General features: G+C 38.0%; 1 long non-coding RNA gene across 3 annotated transcripts; it reads right to left on the reverse strand.

Moving 5' to 3' along the window:
• Nucleotides 1–816: 816 nt before the first annotated feature.
• LOC143157764 (uncharacterized) lies at nt 817–23876 on the reverse strand. 3 transcript variants are annotated; one of them, XR_012994844.1, is made up of 5 exons: nt 23810–23876; nt 22003–22229; nt 21809–21893; nt 20542–20653; nt 13445–15705 (listed from the first exon to the last, which is right to left on the reverse strand). It is a non-coding gene; the product is annotated as an uncharacterized LOC143157764 (long non-coding RNA). The 3 variants fall into 3 exon arrangements; XR_012994843.1 differs by lacking the exons at nt 21809–21893; nt 22003–22229; nt 23810–23876 and adding exons at nt 817–864; nt 20758–20993 and having other exon boundaries at nt 14973–15705; XR_012994842.1 differs by lacking the exons at nt 21809–21893; nt 22003–22229; nt 23810–23876 and adding an exon at nt 20758–20993.
• Between the last annotated feature and the right edge of the window lie 2393 nt (nt 23877–26269).

Below are 26269 nucleotides of genomic sequence, written 5' to 3' on the forward strand. Positions count from 1 at the left end.
CTGAGTCTTAATGCATCTCCTGCAAAACTATCACTGTTGATCACTCTGAGTTAGATTTTAGGATGGGTTATTAAACACCTAACAGATTTTTTTTCCCCTCAGACTTCAGCACTCCATCAGATTCTTTCATGACCATTTCCCATGTCATGAAATTAAGATTTTGAAACTGTTCAAAATTATGTTATCAGGCCTCTAATAACCCAGCCTGATTTGTCCATTTATCTGCTTTCTTTCCTAATTTGTCTTGATCTGCAGTTTTCTTCTTGGGTTTCAAAACTGGTGTAGCTATTAGTATAGCAAAATTAGAGAGGCTAGTTCAAAAGACACAGTTACATATTCTCTAGGATCAAATTAGCACAGTGAAAACCTCAGTAGTTCACATTACTTGTCCTTAGGATAATGCTTTGGGACAGGACTAAGGAAGGTTTGGTGGAAGGGAAAGTAGTATGTGTGTTATACAGAATCAGGAAAGTCGCTTATGTGCAGGAAATGCCAGTGGTAGACTACAGGTTTGTTGTCTGAATACAGTCACAGACTAGAGAGGCCATGAAAGTTGATGGAGTAATGTGCAAGTAGGGTCACAATGACTTCAGGCCTCTAATCCCTGTGCATGGAGCACAAAGCAGCTGCAAGGCATGCTACACTGGAAGTATAAAGCAGGTCCATCACTACACTATGGACTGAGGCAGGATTCCTTTTCCTTTCATTCCCATGTATCCCTTGGTTATTTGGGTTGCCAACACAAACGTCTGTGTGCCCAGTTTCAAATATCCAAGCAGTCTTATGAAATGCAAAGTTGCTGAATAAAAGTTTTCTGGAAGGAAGGCAGAAGTCACGATTGAGAATACAGCACAGCACAAGCACCTAAGAATGAGGAATAGAAAGGGAAGATGAAGGAAAAATACCACAGAATGCTCACATACATTCAAGGTATTTTGAAATAAATGAGAATTAAAAGCTGCACAGAAATTCACCCTGCCCAGATGAAAGATTTACATTTAAAAAGCAAGTCGGTAATGCTCTCTGCAATAACTCCATGCCTCAGCATTTAGCCTTGGTGATATGCTCTCTCTCCCGGATAATAACAACATAAATAATTTCCTACAGTTGTTAGCAGCAAAATGACTTGTTATTCTCTCAGATTAGTGGGAGTTTCAACACTTTTGCATAAACTTAAATCAGAACCTTGAAAGTTTGTGAAGGGCAAATTTGGAGCATCAGTGGAACGATTTATTGGTTCTTATAAAGAAAAAGCTTTGAACAAAAAAGAGATTAGGTTAAAGTTAATTAAAAATTACTCTTTCTGTTGTTAAAACACAAATCCTGTTAGAATTTTGCATTAACATGAATTGTAAATTACCAGGATTAGATGAAAAGCCCTATCCACCAGGAATTTAAAAGGTAGAATATTAGACAATGCAATTGAAAAAAAATATGCTCTTAATTGTTTACTAGGATAAACCTTTCAATTTTCTGACTTGGAAGACAGACAAAGAATATAACTCCATCAAATATCCTTTACCATCCCAATGCATCCCACAGACACAGACACACAGAGAGCCTTAATTTGGATAGATAACTCTGCTCCCCTATGACTCCCTGCAAAACATCTTGCATAAATGCTCCCATGTGTTCCTATGTGCTTCTCTTCGATACCCCATTAATGCAGAGGGTCCTTAGGCAGACAGGAGTGCTTTCGAACAGCGTAACAGCCCAAAGGAACGTACTGATGCACCATTTGGGGAAATGAGGCCAGCATACAACCACCACGTGTGCTTGATGGAGAAAGAGAAAGGCTTACCAGGCTCCATCCAGGTAATATCCCTAATCAGGAAATCATTGAAGGGTGTGATTTGAGTCAGAGGCCTGAATACATACTGAAGTTCATCAAATTAAGGCCAGTGTATCTGAGACCATTTTTTTCTAGATTAAGTGCACTTTATGGAAAGAATGAAGTGGTGTGGATCAGGAAAATTATTTACAGAACAGAATGCATTCAGGATACCTCTTGTCTCCGGCATGATCAGAGTGAGACACCTACGCTGAAAGACATCTGTATCAATCAACCATGTAAGAAATCCACCTCCCCCCACTCCTTTCTTCCATATTTTCCTTTTCACGCCTATATTTCATTACACATATTATTAAACAAAAAAAATGAAAAGTTCTAAAAATCTTTCTATTGTTTCTTTCCTGCTTCTCCCTTTGCCTGCATTACATAAAGTCTGTTAACCTGGTTCATGTTTCTTCTATTTTTTCTATGTTTGAATTGTGTGTAGTTTCCCCCCAGCCAGAGAAGTTATGAGGTGGTAGGGATGAAATCAGTCCTGTTTGATTTATGTGGAAGAAATAAAAATTGCACTTCCATAACTGTAATTCTTCTCTTGCAGCTCTGTGAACCCCTGAAGAGTCACATCACTCAAGTTACTAGTTTTTAGTAAACAAGTGGCTGGATATTGTCGTACTTATTCCTTCCTGATAATTCTGTAGCATCCACTGTAATGATGTAGAAGAAAAATAAAATCTTGTGTATTCTCAGAATCGTTTAATTATTCAGTAAAGATTAATACATATCTTTCCTATGGATTTTAGGATGGAGTTTATTGCTAACATGAAATCTCATGTAAGATAGCTCTGAGACTCTATAGCATTATGCTTAGTGCCAGTTTTATCGTATTATCCAGGATTTAGTTATGGAAACATCCACATTATTTATAGAAAATAATCCTGATTTACAAAAGCAGAGCTGGTGGCCATTGTGTGTTTTCACACAGGTAATTTGCAATGAACAAATATTTTTTTCTGGGAACCTTTTGGGGCAAAACCAAGCTATTTTTGGAAATCTTTTCTCCATGTAAAAAAAAAAAAGGGGGGGGGCAGTAAATACATGCTCTTATGTGTCTGAACTATGCTTTATACAAGAGACTTCAGGCTGAGAGAAGTCAGTCCATGAGAGTGCCTGCCAAGGGGAGACCCCCAATTAGTCCCAGCAGCTTGACAAGTTACTGCCCTCACCCAGACCCTGTGGAAGTCACCTCCTCCTGATCCTATGAACGGTTCCTACATTGCTGCAGACAAAACAAGCTGAGCTAGCAAAGACCTGTTTATTTTTTAAGCTGCTTCTGACTGAAGCACTTAAAGACATGCTGATACAAACAGTTTGTCCCTCGGGTCAGCAGAGGAGGCAACAGGAGGCAAAGGGGCAGTGGGGAGGAGGAGAGGGCAACAGCAATTAGCAGGGGAAGGCTGGAGTTTGCAACTTCTGAAGGCAGCGTATTTGATGAGTTTAGTCTTTAGAGGAGTTTACTCTTTAGGGGAGTAGCCACCTCTAAACCCCTGCTCCCTTGTGTCACTACAAATATAACTGGTAGTCTTGCACTATGCAGTTTTCTGCAGCTAACCAAAGCTGTATAAATTAATATTAATAAGATACCATCTACTTTCTACTCAAGAGGCATGTAGAGCTAAAGCTTGTTTCTCTTTCATTAAATTAAAGTCCAAAACTATGCCCTGTGCTGCTAGATTTATAAAACTCCTTTATTCCCTGAAAAATAAATGTGGCAACCAAAAATACCTTTAATTATCTCACCCACTGACCTCTAATTGCTATCTTCGTGAATTTACCATCAAGCAAACATTTAATTTAATTTAATGGAGAGGTGCACACTTACTTCAGAAATCTGAATATATTATACGTTGCCAGATGATAAATTTGATAACACAGCTGCTGTGTTCTGCTCAAATGAGTGAAGAAAACTGCCATGAGGGTTTTCACTATCTATCTGATTTCTCCTGGTATCAGATGGGTCTGTGGAAACAAATTTAATTTCACTTGCATGAAGACTTTATTTGATCTAGCCTATTAATAAAAATTGCAAATATTCTTTCTTCTTATTTCTGTCTTCAGTCAGGCTGCACTGCACTCCATCAGCAGATTTAAATTTTTACTAATCCTAGTTTTCTAATGCCCCATGATATTCTTAACACTTTTGATCTACTGTGCTGTTCAGATTTTTCTGTTTTGCACTTGGAAAACATCTGAAGAGATCCATTTTATCTTAAAACTGGACATAGGTTCACGAAGAAGTAAATGCATACCCAGCCACAGCCTGCAGGATGGCACCTTAAGTTGCAAAGAGATATTTTCTAAAATTGTATCTTATTTTTAAGGAGGGATCGGCTCTGAGCTACTGTCTCCACCTTTTGCATCAACACCTGACAATCTTCTAAACCCAGACCTTTTCACAGCTCTCCTCAGGAACTTGTCATGCCAGGTGATGAGAGACACAGGATTTCAATATTTCTCACTCTTTGGAACAGGCTGTTCTGACTTTCATGTGCAGACCTGGCTAGGACAGGGCGATGCGATCACACTCGGGAGCTCAGTCGATGTTAAAAAAGAGCAACGCATTAAGAGCAGATTGAACATATGTCACCAAGACTGTACTGGCACCACGCTTGGCACAGCAGCTATGCAAACAGTAATAGGCAGCAAAAATGGGGGGGGATAATAAGGTATTTGTTTGATATTGCAACACCCGAGTAGTCACTGTAGCCCTGCCCTCTGCTACAAGTTGTGTCTACTCTGTGTGCAGTAGAGATCACGCTGAAAGTCACAGCCATCGGTGCACGCCATGGGCCTGCGGCTCCCCGGCGCTGGGAGCCGTGAGTTCTCCCCCAGCGCGACAGGGCCTGGCAGCCAGGGCCCGTCCCACCCCCAGCCAGGAGCGGGGCACTGGTGGCAGCCCCAGCCCCGGGCACCAGGCACCTCCGTGGGGAGGGGATGAGGCTGGGCTGGGACGTGGGCCCGCGGGTGGGCCTGGCTCAGTGGGGCCCAGTGGGGCCCGGGGCAGGGCAGGCTGTGGGGAGCTGGAGACTGGCCCAGCTGCAGCGCCGCTGCCAGCCCTGGGGGCTGACATGGGGTCTTGGGCTGTGGGCAGGGTGGGGGTCCCGGGGCAGCTGGTTCAAGCAGTTGCTATTTCAGTGAAAATTCCTGCATGAGCAGGTGCTGGTGTTCTGTATTTTTCCAGTTTGATTTAAAACTTCTGGTGATGATTCTTTGATTTTGGATAGGTTTTTCCTGTTGTGTAAATGAAGAGCCCAATGGGGGAATCTCTGTAACTTCCTATGAATGCAGGCAATGAAAACCCGATGTAATTGTTGTTGGTCATTTGTTTTAGCTTTACTCCTTTGTATATTGTTTCAGCAATACTCTTTTATATATAAAAAACCCAAAACTTTCAAACATAGCTGTGGATGTGGCCGAATTGTATTTTCTGGAAGTAAATTATAATATTGCATACACATTTTTAGCATTTTCGGTAATGAGGCAATATCTTTTTTTCACTTTGCTTTAGATTTTACTAATTAATTTTTTTTTTAACACTTGAACTTTTTGTTAGCCTAGGCTCTATACACTTACACCAAATGTATAGTCTGTATCACCATGCAAGAGCTATGCTTTTTTTAAATAGTTATATGAAATATAATTAAGAAAACACATTAATTAGAGAAAACTAGAACTAAATGCCTAGGGAGTACAGATTGTATTGAAGTCACATCAGAAGTGGTTCTTACTATCATGAAACTTTTTTGGGTAATTTAGGGTAAATTGTACTTTGCTCAGAGATTGTAGAACTAGTTCTGATCAATTTACTTTCTCCGAGTTTCCTTGACTGGACCTCTAACTTTCTTTGATGTTCAAAATACATTTCTCTTTATAGTAGCAGTTTCTGCATTTGTTGCATCTTGAAGAGAATTCTTCACATCCTAAAGAAAAAGGTTATTTGGACAGACTATGACACTAAATTTATAGCTTGTAAACTAAATGCACAGGCTATAATTTTTCCTGAGTTTTGTGTAAATATCCCAGTTTTTGAGAACTCAGCCTAAATAGCCTGTGAACCCTTTGACATCAATTGACCTTCTGACCATGCATTTGACTAAAATCTGTTGAATAATTCACCATAAGTAGTACTCAGCGTGAGTTTTGATGTTCTGCTGCAGTAGACATACCCCAAAGAATTCTATTATTGGACATTTTAATAACTAGAGCTTTGACTTTTAATTTTCGTTCAATTCTTTGGCCAGTGGGGGGGCAGGGATGTTCCTCCTGCGATACAAGATCGTCACAGGTTCCAACATAAGTCATGACTGAAGGGCCAGTTGCAACTCCATCCTTTTGTGGATAATTTGATAATCCACATTCACTGAGGGCTCTATCTTTGTCAGTACAATTATTCTGTATCAAAATAATGCATGGGTCAGAGAAACTTCCTTAGAAACTTTGTAGAAAAAGCTGGTAATTATGTGTATTGTCTTTTATTGCACCTTAAGCTTAAACTACCTCCTCCAGGGATCACAGCTAACTGCTCCCAGTCCCTCAGCTCTGGGTGTTTGTTTTGATATTAAACTCAATTTATATTACTTGTACTGTAGGACTGCTTAGGTATTTCAATAAAGAAACTCCATTTCCATAGGAAACAGTTGAGGCTTTTATTCCCTGGAAAGCCCCAGATGTGATCTTTTTAAATTATATTATGTAATTTGTTATTAATCATAATTATTAATTGTTGTTAGACAGATGAAGATTCTGATATCAGGAATTTTGGTACTTGGCAAAGAAAGAGGCTTTACTATAAATCAAAGGACTGAAAAAAAACCCCATACTCTTTATTTTGGATCCCTAGATTTTTAGCTATGACAACTAGTTTTCCTAGCATCTCCTCCTAAGAAATCAATACATGATCCTGGAGTTTATTCCCAATGTTTAGCTGAGAGGGTGCTAGTTCTGGCTAAAGATAGTCAGAACACAGAAAGCTAAAATTTTGACAGATTGTAAAAACTTTCTTCTTTCTTTCTACTTTTCTTTCTCAGCTACTGCAAATTAAAGTACATTGCTAATAATTACCACTGCTATGCTTGTAGCAGAATAGCTGTCCCCAAAATGAGGAAAGAATAATCACTGGTGTCCTGAAGAAAGTTAATAGACTGCATAACTCCCTGCTTTTTTTCCAGGTAATAAAATGAAACCATCTCTCTGATACTGCTGTTCCTTTGAACAGTTCCTGTAACTGGCACAGGTGCTGTCCCATCACAAGTGTGAGTGAGAAGGGGATTACTGAAGAGGTGGCACATACTGAAGCTGTTACAGAATCCTAGGGTTTCAGATTTTTAATTGAAAGTTATGCTCTGAAGTACAATTATGTAGCACCATAAAAATAATCAGCAATTATGAAGAAACTTGCAGGGATGTGTAACACCATTGTGTGCAGTATAATGTTCTATTTATTTGTTGTCTATCAGCATTAAAGATTAAAATATTATCTGTAGAAGCTATCCATGTTCAAGCAATGTTAGCATTAGAACAGTATTATTTGCACTTATGAGAAAAGCTCGGGGGTAAAAAAATTGGCTATGGTTCCTTCTGGACTACAAGACTTATCCAAGTGATCATCTAGTGACACCTCTGGAGAACTGACTAAACAGTATGACTCTGCAAGGGCTTTGTCCTTTATGAGGCAGACCTCTGGATGAAAAACAATAATAAAAGTTGTAAATTGTTAGTAATTGGAGAAGAGCTAGGTTTGTGAAATTCTAATGAATATAAACATAATTAAGCCTCTTAAGATAGCATCACTGATTGCAAATTTCTAATAAGTATAAACATAATAAAGCCTATTTAGATAGCATCATTCCTAGCAGTGTTAGCACTATGTCTCATGTGAATAGCACAGGTATCAGGAACAGTTGTGCAGAAAAGATTGTTCACATAGCCTGTTATAAAGTCTGTTAGGATCACAAAATATAGTTGGGGTAATAGGTTTATTTATCAAAACTGAACTGGAACTTGAAGCTTATTGACTGAGAACTCATGTATGATTTAAAACCCATAACTGAAAATCATGAGTTCTGTTAGCCAATTCTATAATAAGTTCTTCATACCTTATTTTCCTAATTTTGGGTGGTGGTGGAGGGGGTAGTAATACTATTGTATCCTATGCATCCTACAGAACTACAAAAATAGAATATGTGGATCAGTGGTAACTGAATTTCTTAAGAACCTTAAATGGAAGACACTTAGGTCATTTTAAGGACAGTGGTCAAGATTATATATGTGTTTTATGAGTAGGAACTTACATACGTTCTTAGGGGAGAATAGGAATTTAGGACCTAGGTTCACAAAAGGATTTTATTTTGGATTTCTATTCTCACATGAATTGTTAGACTGAAGACAACATCAGTGTTTTAGAATTTTGAAATATAATTCAATAAAGTTCTGAACGAGGACAGTATTTTCACTGTATTTGCTGCTGTGCATCTGTACTGTGAAAGAAGCGTTCCTAAGTTAAGCATAAGCTTTGAGCTGGAAATTCTCCCTTTATTTGTATTTTTCCAAAAGGAAAGAATATGTCCTTCCTGATTTTTAAGAGGTATGAAATAGAAAAGATGAAGAAAAATCAGCTTTCTATAAACTTTCTATTCTTAATGGGACATAGTGAATTGGTTTTATTTTATGATTGATGCAGTTGAAGGAAGATGGGCAGTTTATACCACTACCGTTTCAACTAGATCTGAGCATTTAAATGATCTAGATGCTGACATCTAAGTGAGCATTTATTTGGTACAGTATTTCTTTAATCAAAATACAGTCCTGCCAGATTTCAAATGGGAATGTGTTTTTATGGAATAAGTTTATTTCAACATTTGACAAGAAAACAAAAGTAACAAATTTTCATCTCTTGTTTGGCTTTGAAACCCATGTTTGTGTTTTTTTGAGATGAAAAAATGACATCTTGATTTATTTTTTTATATAAAATATACTATTTGTATATCTCAGTGATGTAAATTTTAATACAAAATGGTAAAGTCAAAATATGCTATCTAAATTAAACAATACAAAACAGTGGGAGCAGAATTCCTTTTCTAAAGGAGATCTTAAGAGACTTCCTCAACTGTGTGATCCGTCTCATTGTCTGTTGGGTTTGCCAAGTGCAGGACACCAGTGCCCACTCCATAGGTAGCACAGGAATATGTAGGCAGACCTTCTAGCATCTCTGTGTGAAGTACTTGATGGCTGGCAGATTAGCTACAATTGCCTCTCTGCCTGTTCTAGAGCTCCAAAGGCTGTCAAGATCATGTTTGGTTTGTCTAGGAGATAAAATGCAAGATATCAGGTATTTTTCATTAAAAAAGAAAACATTAGCAGCTACTTAGGCTGGGTTTTGACCTCTCTGAAGACAAAAATCATGTCTTCCTTATAAATTATTTGTGTGCATATTTTATGAACGTGTTGAGTCCTTATGGAACTGATAACGAGTACACACAAACAGCCTTGAAATAAATTTAGTAAGGAACTATCTATGTGTTTATTACTGCATAGATTGCTTGCTGCCAGTAAGAAAGTTTTTAGATAAAAGAGCTTCCAGTGAGAGTTAAAACTAATTGTTTTTTGTTTGTTTGTTTTTTCATTGTAAATCCTTAGGAAGCTTGAAAAGATTGCATTAGTCAATTTGCTGAAGCAGGCTTTCATTAGAGATATACTGAGCAGAGCTTTAATCAGTACATGAATCCACCAATTTCAGATAATTTGTGCTAATCATCATTTTTCAGCATAAAAAGACTTGAGCAAGGATTTTTGTCAACAGTATAATACACAAAGGCACAAGGCCTTACAGGCACGATGCAAGCTCATCCTTGTTCATGGAACCTACCTGTTCACTGGGCTGAACTTGTGCTAGATGTACCAAAGGTCATAGACTGATTAAAATTACATACCTGGAATTCTGGATCTTGGCCACCTTGAAAGAAATCTGTTGCCCAGAAGTAGGCACCCGTCTGCATTTCTGTAGCAAGAAAACAGGACAGGGAGCACCTCTATCCCTTCGTCTAACTGGCACAGCATGGCTTGCGTTCAGGCAGCTATGCTTACTCCCTCCTTATCAAAACAGGATAACTGCATCCAGTCTGCTTTTTTTGGATTCTCCTTGGTCCCTTCTTACCCCTGAGCTGTGAGAAAGCATTGTCTGGAAGCACATGAGTTCAGACGGGCCACAGTTGTGCCATGGACTCTGCTAGTAATTCAGCAGTATGTTTTGTGTTCTAATACAGATGTGGCCGCAGGCTCCCTATTCGTAAAGGCTGAGGTGCCTCAAAAATGCTGTCCAAGATATTCCAGACATTAGAAAACCCTGGGAACTGGTGAGAAGCTGAAATCTGTTCTCTTCTGTCATCTAGTAATGAGGCATGAGGACTAGAAAGTCCTTGCTGTTTTAAGAAGTTTTGGCTATCTTATTTGAAGATATACTAATTATTTCTTAAAGCATTTGCTTGAAAAGAAAAATGGTGAGTGCAATACCTTCATTAGCCCTGATAGAACTGAAATGCACAGCTCTGCCTCTTTTAAAGGGTAGGCTTCCCTCAGGTCATTCTGGAATGAAAAACCGGAGAGGGTTATCCTCTCTCCCTCCCACTAAAAATGGTCAGTTGTACAGCAAAAAGAATTTCTCATATGTGTGACACAGGAAAAAAAAAATGTGTTGCTGCACAGTGGGACATTAAGATTGCAGTAGGACAACTGTGAACTAACCAACTGTTCTTGAATACAGCCTTACCCTTTGCTCATACTGCAGACCTTCTAAAGCCAGAATGGGAGACTCCAAGCACACCTTGTACCTTGTTGCAGACCTTGTTCATAAGGTTTGGGCTATAATCCTGTCTAAATGGTTCTGCCAGTGCCCACACCTGACCCAAATGATAGGCTTTTGGTTAGGATTGTTACCTGTGACCAAAGTATTCTGGGTTTGAATCCCTTCAAGGCTGAAGAGGGACTTCAACCTGTCTCTTTTTCCTCAGGATAAGTGCTTTAAATCATAGTTCATGATATAAAAGGTGGGAGCAGTATATCTATGGTGCTTTAAAATTAGATCCCTGCAGTGCATTTTGCAGCCAGCTTAATCATATGAGAGTTTCTAACATTTTCTACAATCTCTTTCTAGAAGAGATCTCAGCAGACTTGGGTAAATAAATGCCTTGTTACTAGACATGTCTAGTCCAGGAAGCTGGGTTATTGAAAGAAGGTCTTTGAAAATGAATGTACTAGAGTTTAATATGCAAATAATTTTTCACATGTTTGAGATTTCAATTATTTGAGTCTGGTTTTATACCCCTCTGATTGCTTCTATGAGAAACAGATGGCATTAGTCTAGCCATAAAGTACAGGACATGGTCTCCCTTGTTAAGTCGTTTAAAAAAATTCCAGTTACAGAATCCAAAGATTGACAAATGTTGCCTCAAAATGTTTCTTGATGCTGCTCCACAGGACATGAAGCATTCTTTACCCAGATGTCTGATCTTAAGGCATTTTTTTAGTTAAGGACATAAGAATCGCCTTCCCGGACCAGATCAGTAATTCATGCTGTCTGCCAGGGAGCAGTGTTAGATGCATAATGTTGCATCTGACAAATCAATGCAAAATCATTATCAATGCAAAATCATGCAGATTTTGGCTATATAGTAATCTGTCTAAAATAATATTCTTCTTGGTGTTTAAAATCCTGGAGATTTGAAGCTTCATATTCCTTTTATGTATAGTCTCATACACGCTTCGTTTTTAATTATCCACTTCATAAAATATAAACCAAAAGTTTCTGAGCAAAATAGCATCCTCCCCAGAATCAGCTTTTCTTCTGTAAGACGGAGTAATCATTCACTCCGTTGCAAAAATGACTGGCTGAAATGCTGTGGCCAGTGAAAAGCTGAGGGTCAGAATAGATGGCCACTGTGATATTTTCTGGCTTAAAATCTATGATACACAATACTGTAAGCATACGTTGTATGATCCTAGACTACCTGAAATCCATGTGGGCTTAGCTACATGAATACACAGGCTTTACACTGTGTGTTGCCTTCCGTTTTGCAAAGTTCAGCTGGCAAAATGTAACAGGACAAATTTAAGAATTTATTAGGCATATCTGAATTGAGAGAACATTGCATTTTTGAAGTAGAATGTGGAGCTTTAGCCACCTGCCTCCAGTTATACTCAGTGTGACTGCAAGATTAAAATGCCATCTAGCTCACTGTGAAAATATGTCCCATAGCATCTCCTTTCAGCTCAGGAACACTAATGCTAATAACAGCCCAATGGAGAATCAATTTTATTTTGATACTTTCAGTGATTAAATATTTTATATAGAGCCCTAGCAACATTGATAAAAGCTCTCAAACACAAAATTGGAGTTGAAAAGATGTACTGACACTGAGAAAAAACTGCATGTGTAACTGTACGTGCTAATTTAATAACTAGCACAAATGGTAGCCAAAAGAACTACATTCACCTGACAAATTCTTATGAAGAAGAATGTGAAATCAAAGAAGCTGTGAAATAACTATGCTGACAAGTATTGAATTTAAATTAAATTAGCAGACTGCAATTATTTTTTTCTTAATTATTTTGAGTGCATGCATGTTTTAAACATCTTTTGACCTTTAAAAAACCTAGGCAAAACCAGCCAGTACTTTGGTAAATACTGTACATAAACTTTTGTAAATGGTATGATGTCAGACATATTTTCTAGACTTCCTCCATTCTTATTCTGAGTTACCAAGCCTTTAAAGCTGTAACTCACTTGACAAATTAAGTGCAAGTCATAACGAAAGTTATGCACAGTCTTTCCAGTTGATAGTTAAGTATTATTTCTGCAAACTCACACCTTGAAAGTAAAAAGATTGGCAAAATTGGACCATCTTGATGGAAAAGTTAGCTGAGGAGACACTGCTGAAGGTATCGCTATTATATTTAGAGTGTTTAAGTATGAATTCCCATTTTAAGTTCCAGGTGTTTCATTCCAATGTACAAACAGGCCCTTTTTCATTAAATATAGCTGACTAAGATTTTCTGTGTTGTTTCACAAGTGCTCCTGTTTGAATTCCTTTCTAGAAAAAAGGCCTAAATAGACTCTGAAAGAGGAATAATTTGGCTGCAGAGAAGTACCCATTGGATCAGACTCAGGAATTTTTACTTTATATTTTTCATGCAAGATTCTGATCCTAAATAGGGCAGAGTTAGGACTGTCTTTATTGCCTCATACAGTAATATACTTTAAAGATGTTAATTCTGGGGAATGTTAACAAGACAAGAAGTAGACTTTTTCGTAGCAGGGATCTTTGAATTATCTTTACATCAATACACATTTTTTTCAGATAATAATACTTAACAATCAATACATGAAAGAAATCTACCAGTTTGCATTTGGTATACAAAACATTAGAGGTATTAATTGTATAGAAGCATATATATCAGAAATAAGTCATTGTATTTTGTTGCTTGGTGTTTCTGTTCCTTAATGTTTAAGCATTTAATCAGTTACTGCCTCTGGAAAGGTAACATCTCCCATTTTCAAATGGGGAAAATCAGACATGCAGAACTGAATCCCTGAGTGTTTTCAAAGTACAAATTCAACTTCAGATCTTGAGATACCCTGTTCCAGTTCTGGAAACAGCAAAGAGGACCATAAATTACATGATATGTTGTTGTTGAGAATTTTAATATGTAACCTTCCTGGGTGGTATAGAAAGACTGTGACAGAGACAGAAACAGACCTCACACGTCTTCTATACCTTTACATCATGCTTCATCCTTCAGCACTATACTCTGAATAAAAGAATAAATTTCACTAGGAAAGGAGATGAATGGTCTGTTTGCATTACCATCATTTTGCAGAACAACACAACCCTGATGCCGTTCCCTGTTAAAAAGAAAGGCTGTCATCTATGCCAGGACATTATTTGAACAAATGGATCCAAAAGATCATGTGTATAAAATATAATTCAATGTAGCAGAATTTAAGTCATTGAAAACACCAAAATATAGAGGATCCTGTACAGATGTCTAGCACAGCCGTGTTTCCACCCTGATGAAGCAAGGAGCTTTGCCATATCTTCTAATTGCTAATGGGTCTGTAGAATTGCTCTTAGTGCATGCCTCAGCATTTCCTTTTAATCCGCCTTTGTGCTTGTTGGACTTCTTGTATTGCTAATCCACTGCCATCTCCTCAGCTCGCTCAGCCAGCTTTACTCTTATCACTCGTCATCTGAATTTTGTACAGAATCATCAGTACTGGAGAGTTTCTGAGATTGCTGTTGAGACACAGCAAAGAGACTTTTTCTTCTTATGCACCTGCTGCACATTCCTTTGGTTTTTTTTACAGAAATTTTATATTAACTTTGGGGGATACTGACACACTCCAGTTAAACTACTTTTTTTTTTTTTCAGAAAACATTCCACTGTTGTGATGGGTTGTGGGGTTTTATTATTGTTATGTTTTCAACACCAAGTGTTCAAGCAACCGAGGAAAAACTGTTACTGTGATCTTCTCTTTTATGTTCTTTAACATTGCACGAATTTAGCATTGTGAAAAAGAGTAAGATTCCCCAGGCATCTATACAACTGTTGTACTTGAAAACTCAGATAATAATCCTGAGTCTGGCATAATGTAGTGTGGCCATGCCCAAGTAACTTCACTTCTGCTTCTCCTCCTCTAAAACTTGGAGAGGAACATGTTTCTCCATTAATTCTTTTGATAAACAGGAGTACAGTAGAGTATCTCTATGCCACAGATGCTGAACGTCTATGTCACTACTCTCTTACTGGAATTAAAACAGCAAATGTTATTGATACTAACCCTTCCTAGACAATAAGCAGATATGCTGTTCATCATCTTTCAGTTCACACCATTTTCCCGTGCCCCTTTTCAGCTCCATCTCAATCTCATATGCTATTTCTCATTGTACTTTTGAATAAACAATGGGAACCAAAAATTCAGATCATGTCTGCTTTAAATATTTATGAGTTATGACAACATAAGGCTTTGTTTAGCAAAAAGCACATAGAAAAGCAGCCTTTAAGTAAAATTCAAAGCCAAATTTAGATGACAGTCCATATTGCTGGCATCTTTGCAGTATGTCAAACCTACCTTTGCCATCAGGTGTAGGGACTCAGCTGGGGCTGATAGGGTTTGCCCCGTGCTTTAGATTGCGGTCATGGACATGTTTACATGCAACACGTTTGGGCTTCCAGATATTTGGGAAGTAGCTGGCTCACATATTTCCAAAAAATGTTTCCTTTGCAGTGACGTCATGCCACCAAAGCCAGGCAGAGATGTACAGGTTCCTTCACAGAATGGCCTTCTCTCTTCTGCTACAGGAAAGGATGGGCTCTGTAGACAGGCTGAGCTCAAACAGCCTGCAACGGCAATGACTGTATGTATAAACTCGTGTCTGGCAGCACTGACCTCTTAGAGAAGAATACATGGTATTTTTTTTCTTTAAGGTTCTTTTACTAGAATATTTAAGTGTACAGTATAATACAAGTGTCCAGCTTGCCAAGAAATAGGAACAAAAAGCATTAAACATTTCATGTTTTGCCTTTCTTTTTTTCTGGACTTACTCTTGCCTTAAATTTCAATCAATTTTAGCATTTACCTGGAAAAATCTTGGAAAAAGCATGGACTTATATTTAACATTTAAGACTTTCTAGTTTTTAAAGGGGGAAACAACCAATCTAAAAACTGTGTGTCAGGCTTTCACTGTTATCTTCAGACTTCAGCAGTCACTGCCAGGCCACCTCTGGTTGTGTAGTCTCAGCTGCAGACACCGCAGAAATGTGTGCAGTCCAGAGACTTCAAGAGAGTTTCAGCAGAGCTGGTTCTGGGAAATGGAAACAAAGCAGTTGTATCAGCATGGTGTTACACCCAAGGAAAATTTGTAAAAACTGCTTCCAGCACCATGGCACTGTGTGGACGTCAAAGCGTGGTTGGTTTGATCTTGTTGGAGCAACACTCCATTGTGCAATGTAGACATATTTCATTCTAACTGAGCAGTAGTATAAAAAGAGCAATATCTGACTTTTTTTTTAACTTAGATTAGGGGAAATTACAGGGCTACAGAGAAAAAGTTGATTTTTTCATCTTCTTCAATATTTTACGCTTTCACAGTCCCCCTATTTTAATAAAAATAGTTCCCTATTGCTAGTATCTATGACCAGTCATTCAGAGTATTTTCACACAAGGAAAATAGGTAAAAAATAGTAACCTTTTCAGTAACAGAGATGGCACTCTCACTCAGGTTATTTTTGTAATGCCATAATCCTAATGGATTTAAGTCTTCTTTAGACATAAATATAAAATCAAATAGCAGATACTTTAACATCTGGAGAAAGTATCAGCTGTCCAATGGATATTTATAAAATAGATAGGCAACGAATGTCGAAATCTCTGCCAATTTAGGTTTTTCTGAATTTCTGGGCTTTTAGCCATTTGCTGCTTGCTGCTTTCCTTGCTTCTTGCTGTGAATTTGTATGTGCCTCCCAGTCAGGAAGGACTGGAAGGTGCACTTACAAGTACTGTGTCTGCTGGTTTTGAACCTGTAGTTAAAATAACAATTTTTTTCTTCCTCGGTAAGTGAAATACTAGTAACGATACAGTTGTCTTATCAAATCTAAACGCAAGAAAGAAAAATGTCAAAGCCTACTGTTGTACGTTTTGGTGAGAATAAAAGCCCATCTAATTAAAGAGGAAACCTCACTGCTGCAGAGGTCAACATTAATAACTGTCAAGTAAATTCACATATGAAAGGAAACTGTCAGGCCAGAGTTGGCCGCTGTGCATGCGGAGGATCACTAGATGTGCTGACAACAGAACAAGAACAGTTCTTTTTTTAACCTTAATTCAACCTGACTTACATCAGTATATTCAGGTGTATTGGTAAGACTTAGTGTCCCATTGCTTCAAAATGAAATAAATATTGTGCTTCCTGAAACATCTCTGTATAATATTGTGTCTAGAGATTTACTTATTTTCTAGGCTCAATCGCCAGACCCAGGCCAGAATTACAAAATAGATATCATCTCTATGTCAAGAGGTCAGCAACATCAAAATCCAGTGTCACCTACTCTCCTTATTTTTCTCTGAAAATGAAAGAGATGGAGAATAATGCAAAAATCCTAGACAAAATTAGGTGAAAATAGACACTGTGAGCAAACATATATCATAATAACATACAGAAAATGAGTTAAATACAGAGGTAGGTGATTTGAATCCCTGGTAGATGGACAGCCACTCAATCCCCTGTTGGATATTGTTCTCGGTCTCACACTCACATGTAAATAAAAAATCACTGGCTCCTTTAATTTTGTCTAGGTATTTACTGATTTGTGTATAGGCTCTTCTTCCATGTTTAGTGGGTGATCTGCACTGGTACCTTGGCAAGTAAAGTCTTGCTATTGTACTACTTTAAGTTCTTTTGTCAAGAATTATTTATGATTTGTAAGATGTTTTCATTTTTGAAAACACAATGTAATTCAGTAATTAACTGAAAATAATTTAAGATGTAGACATGGGACTTAAACACTGATTCTGAAACACAAATAATTCTCACAGTGACTAATTTGCTATCTACACTGAAGATTTTGAAAAAGGAAGTTTAAATAGAACCTTTAAATAGAATAAGGGGCAATTTTATGAAAGTACAATAGGTAACAAATGTAAATGTCTGCTGGAGCAGGATACCTTGCGGTGTGTAAAGGAGCTAGCTCTGTAGACACACCAGAGTCTATATTCACAGGATTTTCAGCTTCTTCAGAAAAATCGGCAGGTTTTGCCACATTGCATTTTCAAGTTCTATAGTTTGCAAACATGAAGAGGACCTTTGAATATGGAATTAAAAATTAATGTTGTTGAATGAACTGGATAATATAGCACCTCAACAAGGAGAGATTTGTAATAATGGTTAATACTCCAACGGAAAAAGCTATAATGAAATCTAATGTTTGAAAAATGAAGCTGAAGGAATTCAGATTAATATTGAAACATAAAAGTTTAATCAAGGATAATTAATTGCAAAAACTAGCCCTACACTATTTGTTGTAGTTTTAAATCAAGACTGAATGTCTTTCAAAAGTCAATGACATAGATCCTATTGAAATTACATGTCTGAGATTGATATGCATCACAGTTCTGCCTTAAGAAATCTAAGAACCAGCCACTAGTACTTACATTGTTTTATAATTTAAGTAATAAAACCTGCCATCAATATTTTCATTTATGGGGCAGCAACAACTCCATTTATAAAGTAACATAGTTACAAATGCAAGTACTCAAAGTTACAAAATGTCAAAACCCAGTTTGCCAACATAGAGATTTATAAATTGGGCAAATCCAGCTATATCTTTGTGTTAGCAGTCAATGACATATACCTAACACTAACTGACACAGCGGAATATTACATAGCTTTTCCTAAAGAAGGCAATGGAGATTTATCAAAAATGTCTTGACAAACTTTTTTTTTTGTTTTTAATATGGAGAATGGAATATAATTTTGTAAATTTCATTTTAGACGTCATTTTTTTGTTGAAACTTCAAAAGTATTCATGAAAGTTTCAGCTCACATCATTTTGGGCCCCTCAGTACAAGAAGGACGTTGAGGTGCTGGAGCGTGTCCAGAGAAGGGCAATGAGGCTGGCGAGGGGTCTGGAGAACAAGTCTTCTGAGGAGCGGCTGAGGGAACTGGGGTTGTTTAGCCTGGAGAAAAGGAGGCTGAGGGGAGACCTCATCACTCTCTACAACTACCTGAAAGGAGGTTGTAGCGAGGTGGGTGTGGGTCTCTTCTCCCAAGGAACTAGCGATAGGACGAGAGGAAAGGGCCTCAAGTTGCACCAGGGGAGGTTTAGATTGGATGTGAGGAAAAATTTCTTCACTAAAAGGGTTGTCAAGCCTTGGAAGAGGCTGCCCAGGGAAGTGGCTGAGTCCCCATCCCTGGAGGTATTTAAAAGATGTGTAGATGAGGTGCTTAGGGACATGGTTTAGTGGGCATGGTGGTGTTGGGCTGATGGTTGGACTCCATGATCATAGAGGTCTTTTCGAACCTTAATGATTCTATGATTCTATGATTAAGGTGGACAAAGATAGAAACAGTTGAAAATGCTTTCTTATAGTGGAAAATCTTGTTCAGTTTTTCTTTAGATAACCTCAGCTGCAAGTGTTTGTTATTTAATATCTATAGAAATGTACCTTAATAAATACTGAAAAACAACTATGTGTATTTTAGCCCTCTGTGTTTGCCCATTTAGAGAGGGATTCATCTTACCCACCATCAGCTCTCAAATAGTTAGGCATCTAGTCTAAGCAAGTCATATAAGCTCCCTCAACAGTCAGTGATAAGATATAGGCGTCTCCAGTGACTGATTTTTCCCATTGAGTCTAGAGAGCAGGATGGCATGTATATAGCTTTTAGAAGTGCTTCTCCCTGGTTGACTGTAAAAACAGCATTAGTGATGAGCTTAAATTAAACTTTTGGCTTTTAAATTGCTAGAGATGTGAAACTCCAGCAGTTTATGATCTCTCTTAACAAACCATTCATAAGAAATATCTCGCAGATCATAACCCAGCCCTTCAACATGTATTTATGTGAATAAATCCTAACTCATGCAAATGCTTATGTACAGGAGCGTTGGCAATGGAGCTGGTTCCTTCAGTAGCGGAATGACACTGGTGGATGGCAGAGCTGAGACTGTAGCACCAACCAATGCTAACCTGTCCTCTCAGTAATCAGACCCAACTGCAAGTCCTCTGACAGAGATCAGCATCTTCTTATATCAATGACTTGAGATTTTATGTGCATGCTTCTCCATGAAATAAAGTGGTAATACAGCACTGAGTCTGTTTTATAGCAAGTTCAATAATAATTGCCAACATTGGTTACACAGTGGGTTGGTTGGTTTGCTTGTAGCATATTGAGCCAGATGCCCTTCTGAAGTCAAAGTAATTAATTCTACAGTGTTTTCAATGTACCTGTGCTGCTTTGAGTTATCCTGCAATTTTGTTAATAAAATAAGTATTTGTGTTCCCTAATTAGATTGGAAAAACAATTAATGGAGTCCTTGGTTTATTATACTAGCAGCTGCACATACAAATGTGCATTTGTGTAAGATGTCCTCCAAACTTGTTATAGCACTAAATATACACTGTCATCTAAATTCCCCATTGACAGCTGCTTTATAGTGCCAGTTAACCTATTAGTATCCTCAATTGTGCATAAACAGAATAACAGGCGTAACATTGTAACTGTTAATTTAGGAAACTTCTAAAATGTTTTGTAAATGGCAAACACTGTGATAGAAGCCATTCTCTGAGTAGATAATGAAGGAAAAGGTGAGAGGCATGTTAGCTTTGGTACTGTAAAAGTACTATTTCACTTACTGAAGGTGAGTCCAAGATACACATAAAAACCTGTCCCCGCTGAAGGCAATGGCAAAGGTGTCGTATTCTAAAATCTGTCAGTAAATCAACTAAAAATGATAATTCAAATAAATCAGCAAAATACAGAAAAATAAAGAAGGAGTAAGGTGCAAATTTTTCAATAAGATTAGAGTAGGAATTACCAAACTGAAATTTAGCCAACTACAAATTTAAGATTTAATTCAGTCCTCTCATACGTCTCTCTAATCAATGAAAGGAGATAAACATTTGCAAAGAACAAGTCACCTACCTTAATAGGAGGGAAGAGATGCTTCTCTTCTGAGGAATACTGAATACCTGTCTTTGAGATGGCTACTTCTTTTCTTCGGCATCAGGACTTATTCCTACTGACGGGACAGGATCTGTCAACCATGTACAACAGATGGTCTGAATTTCTTATCACTCTCTTGAATTTAGATCGTCATAACTACCAAAGTTTTAGGTGCCCCCAGGAATATGGCCTCACCTCTGATCAGGGTCAGTACTCTGAAGCAAAATTCTGCCCAGCCTGATGTGCAGAGGTGTTTGCCGTGAGTAACCTGCTGAAGGGCTGGCTCTGGTAGGCAGTCTCAGGGCTTGCTGCACCACACCAAACCACAGAGGAAGACAGTACCTGCTCCTTCCCTCCAAACACTGCCTTTCCTCTGTGCTATATGCCAGAGAAGCTTGAGATGTCTCAGGAAGTAATGGGAATAACTGTGGTTTTTTGTTTGTGAATAAGTGCTGTGCTTTTTCTTCTATGTGGGTGAGAACACTGCTCAGCGTTAAATAAAGTATCTACTGATATTCCTAGAAGCTCTGAAAATGAAGTGTGACTACCTTTCCTTTCCTCTGCTAGCACATTTTGGTAGCTACTAAATGAACCTTATTTTTTTACTTAAACCTTATCTTCAAAGTTTACTTTTACTCGGTAAGTGTGTTTTGTCGTCATAAATTCCAAAAGCCTGAGAATCCACCCACCTCAGACAGTTGTCCAGAAGGTGATAAAACCTCAAAGTATGCGCTGTCTTGACAGCACCAGTGGAAAATAAGAAATATCATCCGTGATCATTCCTGGGCCCCTGTCATTAGGTAGTAGGTCTGACAGGCTACCCCATGAGTGACTGGTTCACTTTTCTGATGTTCCCCCAGGGAAGACCAAAGAATATGCTATTTCCTTGTCATCTGTGTTAAACTTAGTGAAGAACATGAAGTTCATGTAGGTATATACAATACACCTGTACCAGATAGCTTTTTTTTCCCTGAAGATAATTGTTGGCATTTATTTTCTCAAAAAATTATTTCCCCTGTATGAAATGAGATGACATGATGCATGAGTGATCACATAGAGGGAGATACTGAGATTTTAAGTAGCAAGTAAACCTTTGGCAACAAAATAATTCAGAATAAAAAAAGATTTACTGCATCCTGTATTGTTGTGAGTGAGGGACTTACAGAAACAGATTCCTGGGAGGAAAAAATAAGGGAGTGATTTGTATTTATTTACATGGGATGATGAAAGGGATAATGTGCATTACCTTGATGGACTGGCAGTCACCTTAGCAGATCTGATGAGTCATCTGTGTGGTACCACGTTGAGTCATGATGTATTGTTAGCTGCCACTGCAATCACAGACAGACTTATTGAAAAGAAGTAGATTATGTAAGAAAAGTGACTAAATCACCATCAGAATTCTGCCTGAGACAGAGTAAATTCAGACTGCATGCTCACCGTTTGGAAAAGTCATGAGTAACTGACAGCCGAGGTGTATAATGCAACATTCGGGTGCCTCAGGGCTCCCCTGTTGGGGATAAAAATGTTGTAGAGAGCTCAGCTGCTCTGTGTCACGTAGCATGAAGTGCAAGTTGGCTAGTGCTGTCGGAGCAGTGAAAGCTGTCCTCTTGTAAATCCACTCTCTATATACTGCACAGAAGAGTCACAAGCCGGAACGATGTTCACTTGTAACAAAATACAGCAAACAGGACAATTTATGACATGTGTTATAACCCAGTTTAATGCACTACTAATTTGTCTACTGAAAAAAAGCAAGTTTCTTTTGTTTCTCGTTAAAGGTGGATTATTGGTTAACTAAGATGTTGCATGGAGTCCAGTGGCTGAATTTAGACTAATTTTCAGTGGGAACAGAGTCACAGAGGAAAACAAGTTATGTGAAAACTGTAGGCATACCTGCAGCCTTTTATTCCAGGAAATCAATGATTCCTGTTGAATTCAAATGTTTTTATTATTATCCTTTGAGCAAAGATTTGGTACAAGGTTAAGTAGATTTGTAGGTGATGACTCGATTTCTATGAGGGTAAATTTGCATTGTGACAGTGAAGTCAATATAGTCAAGATAATTTACCTGATCTCAGGACAAGACCTCCAGTCAATACTAAACTCAAGAGCTCCAGTCAATATTAAATTCAAGACCCTTTGTCTGGTTAAAGCAATAAGTTATTTCAGTGGAGGCAGCACCTGATTCTTTAATGAAACTTCAGGCCCACAATATCAGGCTTTTCTGTTCTTTGGTTCCAAAATAACTTTGCACAGGGTCTCAGAATAAAATCTTTAAAATCCTAATCATAATTCAGTGAGATCAGAAATCTAAAGGAGTTTTGTCTGAGTTAGAATTTAGGATATTGGCTTTAACACATATGTTTATCCCCTATATTATTTTATTTTCCTTCTTTTTTAGGTGTTGATTCACTGTTACTTGACTGTTGAACAAAACTGCCCTAAAGGTTTTGCACATTGGGAAAAAATAATTAGATTATTCTGGCTTCTCTACTCAGTGAGCTCAGTTGTTATGACAACCAAACTTTTACCACTTTCTTAACATCAGTCCTTTTGATTTCTGCAGTTATAAAAAAAAATCCATTTAAACTGTAGGAAAAAAAATCTATAATTTCCAATATTTAGAGCCATATAGTTCACCTTCAGCAAAAATGACCCTGCTTAGTAACTTTCTTAAAGTCTGCTAAGAGTCAAAGAGTTCTTCCAGGGGCTACTGAAGTCTCCATGCATAAAGTATCTGCAACTCACCACTGGTCCTACATGCTCACTGATCAAGGAATCCTCCAGAGATTACAACTAAAATAAATAATTACTGTAGTTCTGAAGTCAGAAGAAGGCATGCAGCTGAACCCACTTTGTCAAAGAGGGGGTTTTATTATTATTTTGATTGTGCTCAGGAAATACAGTTAATGAGGCAGTTTCGTGTCAGGGTGATGCTCGTGTTTTTATGCATAGCTTTTCCTGGCTGGGAAACTTTCAGTTTGCTTCCAGCTCTTTCATTTTCTTGACATTATTGCAAAAAGCAGTTTCACTTGCTAAGTATTTGGAGTATCCTCCTTTTAGGAATAATATACCATATGATTTTTCATTGAAAGAGGATAAAACATTTTGTGTGACAAAGTCTAGAAGACTGGCTAGAAGACAGAGGATGGCATTGTTCATCAGTGAAGTTTTGTGTAAGGTTTTGTAGAGTCGTTAGGTCCAGATAAAGTAAAAAACTTAGATTGGGCATCCTTCCACTTACCTCCAGCATCCCCATGGAGTGTAAATCAAAGTTTGATGATTCCATACCTGCATTCCCTGAACGAGGTCTGGGGAGAATTAGACACTTCAAAGTGCAGCTGCATTGAAGCACATGGAATGAGCTGATAAAAATGGTCAACACAAAGGTATTTCTGAGAATCACATCCCTGTGAACTTTTGTACCTAAAATGGATGGGAAACTAAGGAAGCTTTCCACCCAGTTGTCTTTCTGGAGGAGATGGAAGCATTTCAGAAGGAACATCATGCAAGGAGCTCCTGTAATTTTTTAATTGCATTGTACTAGATTGGATTCCAGTCTGTCTAGATCTACACTAAATGAAGCAAGGGCACAGGCCCAAGCAGTAACATATGATTGTCCATATTGCTTAATTTTCACCCAGTTCCTGTTATGGTTTTGGCCTATAGCTGCTGGCACTCATACCTGGTTGTACTCATTTGTGAAGCCATTAGAAACTGATGGATGTGAAATGACTGAATGTACTGGTATATTGTAATGAGTATGTAGCTTTAAAGGATTAAAAATATATTGACCTTTATTGCTGATGAATTAATAATCAATCCAATTTTTAAGCTATAGCAGCTGGTATAACAGCACAGTGTATATATATATATATGCAGGAACTCTGTGTCGGCCATTGGTGATAGCAGGCAGGAACAAGCAGCTTTCATAATTTTTTTGTGAAGATGTCTTTATACTAATGTGAATGTAATACCATTTAAAAATTGCTTTAACTTTTAAACCTCACAAAACACATAAATCAAGGTTGAACAAGACAATTTCAATAATTTAAAGTCAGCAATGTGAACTTCCTTTTTAGTTTGTATCAATACAAACTCAGAGAAATTTATTGTTTGTATAGAGACAAGAAAAAGATATAGCAAAAAAGAAGTGATCCAACAAGTATAATGAAGACATACATGGAAAGCCTGCTGAAAACAACAGACATCAAAATAACAATCAGTCCTTCTGTAGTTTCCGTGTTTCTGTTTCTTCTTGATTAGCTTATCATACAAGACTTTGAATAACAAAGAAAATCAGCAAAAAAATGGATCTTAAGTGAAAGCACTGTCAGAAGCCACAATCTCTAATAAACATTTCTCTAGAGGTAGTGAGGGCCAGATCGTACATGAAAGACCATGAGACCAGACCTGGAAAGGGGATGACAAATGTAAATTCTGCTGCATGTCACTCCCTGCTCAGAAAGTATGAGCATGCTAAAAACACACGCACAAGACTTGTGTGGGTGGGGAATGGAGCCAGGAGAAAACATAACAGAAAAATTTCCAGTCTGATTTCTGCTGTTCATGTTTACTGGGATTCCAGCTGTCACTCCCCAAACCCTTCCTGTCTAAAGTCATAAATTCCTTTGCCTAAAAAATAGGAAATCACTGTGGGAAAAGGATGCCATCCACAGGGAACTGCAGGATTCACCCATACTTTTACTGTTGGATTTGCATCATGATTTGCTTCAATGTGTTCTGGGTCATGATCAATAAGCTGAAAGACAGTTATAGACAGGGCACTGTTAAAAACTTTTGCTGTTAACTGTTTGAGAACTGAAAACTATACTTAGTGTCTGGCTCTCAGGAGAGAGTATCCTGTGTATACTCATTGACAGGGCTTTTTCATTCTCATTGGAGACCTCTTGAGAGCTCGTAACTCTATACCTAGTAGAGCCCACCTCTGTCTAGTAACAATGAAAAATCTCACAAGGAGAGAATGCGTTTTTATTACATGGAAAATGGATCCTAAATGTAGTTTTCTCAGGCAACAGCCATTGTCTGTGAGCAGCACCACTGTATTTGCAGGTTTGCATGCTCAAGGAAAAGCCTGCTTCAGCTTTCTTTTCCTCACCCTCTATCATGCATATTTAAGTCTATCATGCATATTTAAGTCTATCGTATAACACCAGTCTCATGCTGCCTACTATACTCTGCCTTAGCTGTGCTCTCTTATCCTGAGAAAATGTGGATCTCAGACCTGGGTGGATTGCTGCATTAGGTACTGTAAGAAAAGCATGCTAGGAAGTTGGGAACTAGTGCTCCATGTAGCAGGGAGCTACTCCAGTTGTCTATCAGCTGTAACTGCCTGTTCAACATCTTCTTCAAGGCTGGTTCCTGGCACAGTTAATTGTCTCTATATAAGAATCTAGATAACTCTGAAATGGTACTCAAGTCTCATTTTAGGTGTCTGTGAATTTATGCTTTAAACTCTGGGAGTTCAGTACCCAAATTAGCCAGTGAATATGTTACAGTTTTGCATTAATTGTTTTCTGTTTTCCTTCATGTCCCTGTGTACGGACAAGGAGTAACACCCTAAAGAGGTGTTTGGGGGAAAAATATAGTTTTGCACTCAGTGACATCAGTCATTCCATTTTTAATTTGACATCAGACACATGCCAGGGCATAACAAGAGCAATGGAGGAATCCCACAGAATCA

This window comes from Aptenodytes patagonicus, chromosome 3 (assembly GCF_965638725.1).
Source record: "Aptenodytes patagonicus chromosome 3, bAptPat1.pri.cur, whole genome shotgun sequence".
Lineage (NCBI taxonomy): Eukaryota > Metazoa > Chordata > Aves > Sphenisciformes > Spheniscidae > Aptenodytes > Aptenodytes patagonicus.